This window comes from Phoca vitulina, unplaced genomic scaffold (assembly GCF_004348235.1).
Source record: "Phoca vitulina isolate PV1807 unplaced genomic scaffold, GSC_HSeal_1.0 scaffold14, whole genome shotgun sequence".
NCBI classification, from domain to species: Eukaryota; Metazoa; Chordata; class Mammalia; order Carnivora; family Phocidae; genus Phoca; species Phoca vitulina.
Genome location: NW_022589717.1, coordinates 42568638 through 42575605, shown reverse-complemented (window position 1 = coordinate 42575605; position 6968 = coordinate 42568638). Strand labels below are relative to the sequence as shown.

Here is a 6968-nt window from a genome sequence, read left to right as displayed (position 1 = left end):
ACTCCCACGGGTGGGCCTATCTGGGTCCTGGGGCCCCAGGCCTTACTGTAATCTGACGTCAGGACCAGGTCCTCACCTGCCAAGTCTCCTGGAGTCCAGCGGGAACAGCGGAGCGGGGCTGGCCCAAGGTGACCAGGGTAGGAGGCTGCCGAAAATTAGGCAGGGTGTGCCTTCTCCTTTACGGTCTCTCATTCTGTCACTGCCCCGCTGTTGCCCCCAAACCGGTGGCAACAATAGGCCAGCATGGTTGGGTTTCCTGGTCAGGGAACCAAAAGTTACAGAACCTGGACTGGATTGCCCGACGGAAGAACCAAACGGCACTCGGAGATCTTGAATAGGAGGTTTATTTAACGCTGGTGAGCTCAGAGGAGAGTGATCTCCAAAGGTCTGAGCCCTGAGCACAAACAAAGGGAGTAATTTATACACTTCTACATACTGGGCACTCTTGGTGTGTGCGTGAAGTGGGGCAGGGAGAGGAACCCGGATTGGCCATGCATGGGAAGCAGAGCAGAGAGAGAAGAACCCAGAAGAACCCCGGGACAGGTGCTGGGACTCCCTCGTTGGCTCGGTCGGCCATCTTAGGACACAGATTTTTCCTTATCTTTGGGAGAACTAACATTGCAGACTGGATTTTCTGGATTGATCCAACGTAATCACAAGCGTCCTTGTAAGTGAAGGAGAGGGGCAGGAGAGTCAGAGAGATGTGATATGAGAGAGATTTAACTGATCCTTGCCTGCTTTGAATGTGGAAGGGCTCAAGGACTGTGAGCGAAGGACTGTGCAGCAGCCTGTAGAAGCTGGGAAAGGCAAGGAAGGAACCAACACAGCTCTGACTACACTTTGGTCCAGAACTTTCATAACCAACTTAGGTTGTGTTAAGCCAAAAGTTTGTGGTAATTTGTTACATCAGCATTAGGAAACTAATACAGTTTCTGAGAAAAGGGACAAGTACATAAAAAAGAATGACAAATAATAAGCGATATTTTTTCTTAAGTTTCTGTTAATTGAGGTAAAATTCATATAACATACAATTAATCATTTTAAAGTATATAGTCCTGTGGGCATTTGGTATGGTAAAAATGTTGTGTGATCACCACTTCTATCTAATTAAAACAAACACAATCCGACAATTAGGTTTTTTTTTTTTTTTAGTTTTTCTTTTAATTCCAGCTGGTTAACAGGATCAGATGATTGTAACTGTTAAATAGAAACTATTTAGAGTTTCTATTAATAAATCCAAGTCATGCATTTAATTTTGGGGGCTTAAGGGTCAAGCATTAAACCCTTGTGTTTTTCCTCTAAAGTTGGGATTAACAGAACAATTAATGTGGAAGTGATATGGATGAAACTGAATTAGCATGAGTCGCATTCTCAGTCAAATGTGGTTTATAAAACATAATCCCAAGTGAAACTGCAATTACCTGTCCCCTAAATAAAACAGCAATGTCCCCCTCCTTAGATTCTGTCTTCTACGTTACTACATAATAGGGAAAATACAAAGGTGTATCTTCTTAGTAGGAGGGGGGTCTGAAATAGAGAGAAAGACAAAGAGAAAGGGACAGACAGAAAGACTGGCAGAGGAAGACACAAAGAAGTCTGTGTAGGAAAGGCAGAGCTACATAAGGAGAGAGAAACAAAGACAGATATAGAGATAGACAATCGGAGAGAGAAGTGGGGAGAGATAAAGAAATGAGACACAGTGGGATGCCTGGGTGGCTCAGTCAGTTAAGCTTCTGCCTTTTGCTCAGGTCATGGATCCCAGGGTCCTGGGATCAAGTCCTTCATGTGGCTCCTTGCTCAGCACAGAGCCTGCTTCTCCCTCTGCCTGCCACTCCCCCTGCTTGTGCCTTCCCCACTCTGACAAATAAATAAATAAAATATTAAAAAAAAAAAAAGAAATGAGACACAAACACAGAAAGACAGACAGAGATGGACAGAAATAGAAATAGAGAGGAACATATGGGCAAAAAAGACAGACGGAGTGAGACAGACAGAGAGATTAACAGAAAAAGATAAAGAGAATGAGACAGAAAAAAGAGAGACACAGTACAAAGGAGAGGAGTAAAGAGGAACAACCATGACCAAGAGGCAGAGAGTGCAACAGAAGAGAGGTGGCAGGTCATTCAAAGAGAAACAATGAAACACACAGAGCCAAGTGTGTTATTGTCAGAGAAAGAAGTCAGAGAAGAGAAAGGAAGGAGGAACTGGAGGGAGGAAGAGAGGCGGAAGACATAGAGAAGGATTTGAGTCAAAAGACAATAGCTTCTTCTCCCAAACTCACCACTCAGGCCTGGGGTGACAGGAGTGAGTTTGACAAGGGCTAGAAATATTCCTCTATTGCTTTTGCCTCCTGGTGACTAGCAGGAATTTCTTCCTTTCTGTTACAATATGAGACTTAACATAAGAAAGTGGGTGATGATGTCAGTTTTAACTCTATTATGAGAAAATTTGCAGTTTTTGTAGCTTCATAGCATTTTGAGAAGAATTAGCTGACAATGAATCATATTTTAGAGGACAAGTGGATTGTCCTGGTTCTTGACCTGAGATCCTGAGGTCCACTAGTGTCCAATGAAGTGTGTTTTTTATATTACAAATGGTGTCTATCTAATTTCTGAGTGGATAGACATGGAATTATCCAACTGGACCAACTGATGACTACAAATAATAATGCCACTAGCACTTGCCAGAATGAGTTTAGTGTAGGGAAAAAAGTTTTCCCAGCGATAATCCAGCAATATAATTCTTAAATTTTCATCTTCATTATTTTCCTTTTTTTTAAAAAAAGTCAATAATTCACCTAGTAATAGTGGCATAAAAAAGTATGACTTGTTTTAAATAATATGTGTTTAATAGAACTGTTTTCAATTCATTTATTTGATTTTCTAATTAATTTCTTATTAGACTTTTTAGGTAAAGAATGTAAAGACTCTGAACTGGTTTCTCATTTGCTGCCTGGGACTGAAAATAGAATGGTTGTCTTCCCATTTGTTTGCCTGTCCAATATAACTGATCAAGATTTATTTGATATGAATGTGATAAATGATGTATATGAATTTTGGTGTGTAACTTTATTTTATCCTGTTTATTCATTTAAGGGAAATAATTTTTATGTCATTGTAATATTAGCAAAGTGTCTAGAAAAACAAAGCCATCTTACTCTTATTCCAGAATAGTAGTACTTTGTACTGAAGTGGAAAAAAAAATTTTTTTTTAAACTACTTGAGTAGTTTTAGGATAAAAATAATTGATATAGGGACACCTGGGTGGCTCAGTTGGTTAAGCATCTGCCTTCAGCTCAGGTCATGATCCCAGGGTCCTGGGATTGATTCCCATGTCGGCTTCTCTGCTCAGTGGGGAGCCTGCTTCTCCCTCTGCTGCCGCTCCACCAGCTTGTGCTCTCTCTCTCTTTGTCAAATAAATAGATAAAATCTTTAAAAAAAAGGAATTGATACAGATAAAGAAAAGAATGATAGTTTCTCAATTAATCATCATGTATGAATTATGTCTTACTATGTGAATCACTGTACCGTAAGCCCTTGCCTCTCCAGGTGTGAACCAAAGACCAACAACGTCAGTGTCCCCTGCTAGAAATGATGAATCTTGGGAGCCACCTCAAACCTAGTGAGTCCAAAATACACAAACATTTGAGAAGCCCTGCTATAAGTCTTTTTTTTTTTCATTTTAAAGAGTTTTATTACACGATGTTGATATTCAGGACACTTCAGAGTACCTTATACTTCTAATCAGATATTTGGTAACTGATTTTAAAGTGTTACTTGAGTATTTTTCTCATACTGGCTTTCAGTCAAAAATACTACTTAGTGATTGTTTAAGAGATGTTAATTTGATTAAACAGTTTATCCTTAATAACCTGAGACATCAATCCTCGGATAGCTTCTGTGGTAGTTTTATAGCTGTCTCTTGTAGCTTTGGCAAGTTTGTCTTCTGACTTTCTGTCATGTGTTTCTAAACCCAACATGAAACTCCCTTGTCCCAGCTGGGCTTCTGACTGTTCTAATTTTTCAGACAAATCAAAGACCTGACCAGTGGTATAGTCTGCATTAGTAAGCAAACTAGAGGAACTCAGTATATTCAATCAGTATTTATTCCACAAAAGCTCAAGCAATTTGCTGTCCAATGAGGATTTGAAATATGAGACTTCTAAGGCATAATATTATTTGCAATGTACACCAAAGTCTTCTATTTTATTAAGTGGGATAGTCTGGTACTCAGAAGGTCCTTTATCAGGGGGTTTGTAGCCCTTTGGATATGTCCTGAAGGCATCAAGATTCACTTTTCCTGCAGATATTGTTCTTGTTGGGTCAATTACTACTGCTACGAATGGTGCCTGGAACTGCTGATTGAGCATCTGAGTACTAACATCAATCCCAGAAAGCCAGCAGCCATAGCCAGGATGGCTGTGATACCAGCCAATTGCATTTTCAAGGCGGTCAACCTGTTTGGCATTTTCTATATACGCAGCCATGTACTCATATGCAGCAGCCTGAGCGTTTACTCGGGGTTCAGTGCCCTCTACAGGCAAAGCAAAACTGTCCGTAATGATCATGGTTTCACCATCCACCTTTCCCAGCATTAAGCCCATCACTTCCAAGTTGCCTCCTGATCTGGCATGCATCACCATTTTCAGTAGAGCCAATGCTGAGATTTTGCAGTACTTAAAGTAATGGTGACTCGCTAGGTTCCCGGGTGTGGGCTTCGGACCCTTCCCACCACAGGTGCTAACTCGTACTAGTCTCTCGAGGCAGCCATGACCTGCTATAAGTCTTTTGAGGGCAGTTTGTGTTTGTTTATTCTTATGATCCTTGCACCTAAAAATGGTGTATGGTACAGAGTAGAAACTCAATAAACATATATAAAATACTTTAATTTTTTAAACTAATGTAAGAACCACTTTGTTTACTGCCCCACGTGATTGGGAACAATGACACAGCCAGCCCTCGCTGGACTCCTGACAGCATATCCATAGCACTCTGATAGGAAATAAATTCTAATGACTACTTATATCATTTGCCCAAATCAGACAATTACATTCTGAAAAACAGTTTAAGAAAAAATAGGGGTGTATGGAAAGGGGAAGAACAAGCACTATTACTGTTATGTGTATCTGATACCAATATAAGTTTGTGGGCTCACAAATATTTTTTCAAGAAAAATGGATTAAAAATGCAGTATATTTCTGAGGTTATAAAAATAACTATGTAGCTTCAAATTTTGAATAAATTAGAGACATATTTTCTCTGATTTCAAAAATAGTTTTAATATTTTAAGTACTGGCATTTTTACTGATTTTATTTGGTCATTTAAAGTTTGGAGCATCTTAATATACTGAACATTTGACAATATTTCATTAAAATGTTTTGGTTTATTGCTTTAGTTTGCTACATGTAAGCAAAGAAAAATGCTAACCAAGCTAAAATTTCTGCATATCCACAGGCCATATTACAAACAGTTGATGTGAATGTAAACAATGTGTCCACTGAATGCTTACATACTGGACTTCTACAAACATGTTTCCCTGTTAGCACTGATTGAGGTTAATTTTTATGACCTTTTCTATTTTAACATTCTTTATAGACATATTTGCTTAATGTTTAATGTGGTGTGACATTATGACATGAGAATAATTTTAAGATGCAATAATTTTAGAGGTCATTAAGATCCAAATTATTTTAGACTATTTTTAAAATACGATTTACCATTGTTATTATTGTGGTGAAGTTTACATAACATTAAATAAAATAAACCACTCTGAAGAGAATTATTTAACAACATTTGGTACATTCATAGTTGTGCAACAATTAACTCTATCTAGTTACTAAACATTTTCATTAACCCAAAGGGAAATTTTGTGCCCATTAAATGGTAACTCCCATTCTCTCATTCATTCCTTCATTCCCGCAACCTCTGGCAACTACCAATCTATTCTCTGTCTGTATGGATTGACTTACTCTGGATATTTAATATGAATGGAATCACACAATATAGGTAACCTTTTGTGTCTGACTTCTTTCACTATAATATTTCAAGGTTCACACCTGTTATAGCATTAACAGTACTGCACTTCTTTTTATACCTGAATACTATTCTTTTGTATGTTATATACAATTTGCTTACCTCGTTGATGGATATTTGGGTTGTTTCAATTTTGGGTTATAGTGAATAGTACTTCTATGAACATACATGTACATATATTTATTTGAGTACCTGCTTTCAATTCCTTGGGTATATGCCTAGGACTAGAATGGCTGGGTCATATAGTAACCATATGTTTAACTTTTTGAGAAATCTCACCACATCTGTAATTTTCCTTTTTTAAAAAAAATTATAGCCATTCTAGGCGGTATGAAGTGATATATATCTCATTGTGGTTTTGGTTTGCATTTATCTAAAAACTAATGATGTTGAGCACCTTTTCATGTTATGACACAATGTATATATGCTCTTTGGAAAAGTGCCTATTGAAGTCCTTTACCCAATTCTAATTATGTTGTTCTTTTTGTTCTTGATTTGTAGATATTCTTTGTATATTTTAGATATAAACCCTTACCAGATACATGATTTGCAAATATTTTCTCCTATAAGGTATCTTTTCCTTTTCTTGATAATGTTCTTTGGTACACAAAAGTTTTTAATTTTGATGAAGCCCAGTCTATTTTTTCTTTTGTTGTTCATGCTTTTGGTGTTATATCTAAGAATTCATTTACAAATCAAAATTAATGAAGATTTATCCCTACGTTTTCTTTCCTTTTTTTTTTTTTTTAAGATTTATTTATTTTGAGAGAAAGAGAGAAAGAGAGGGATAGTGGGGGGGAGCGGCAGGTGGGGGGAGAGACAGAGAGAGAGAATCTCAAGCAGATTCCCTGCGGAGTACAAAGCCTGAAACAGGGCTCAATCTCACGACCCTGAGATCATGACTGAGCCGAAATCAAGAGTTGGACCCTTAACCA

General features: G+C 37.9%; 1 pseudogene; it reads right to left on the bottom strand.

The window, feature by feature from the left end:
• Positions 1 to 3829: 3829 nt before the first annotated feature.
• LOC116637344 lies at positions 3830 to 6203 on the bottom strand (annotated as a pseudogene).
• Positions 6204 to 6968: the final 765 nt, after the last annotated feature.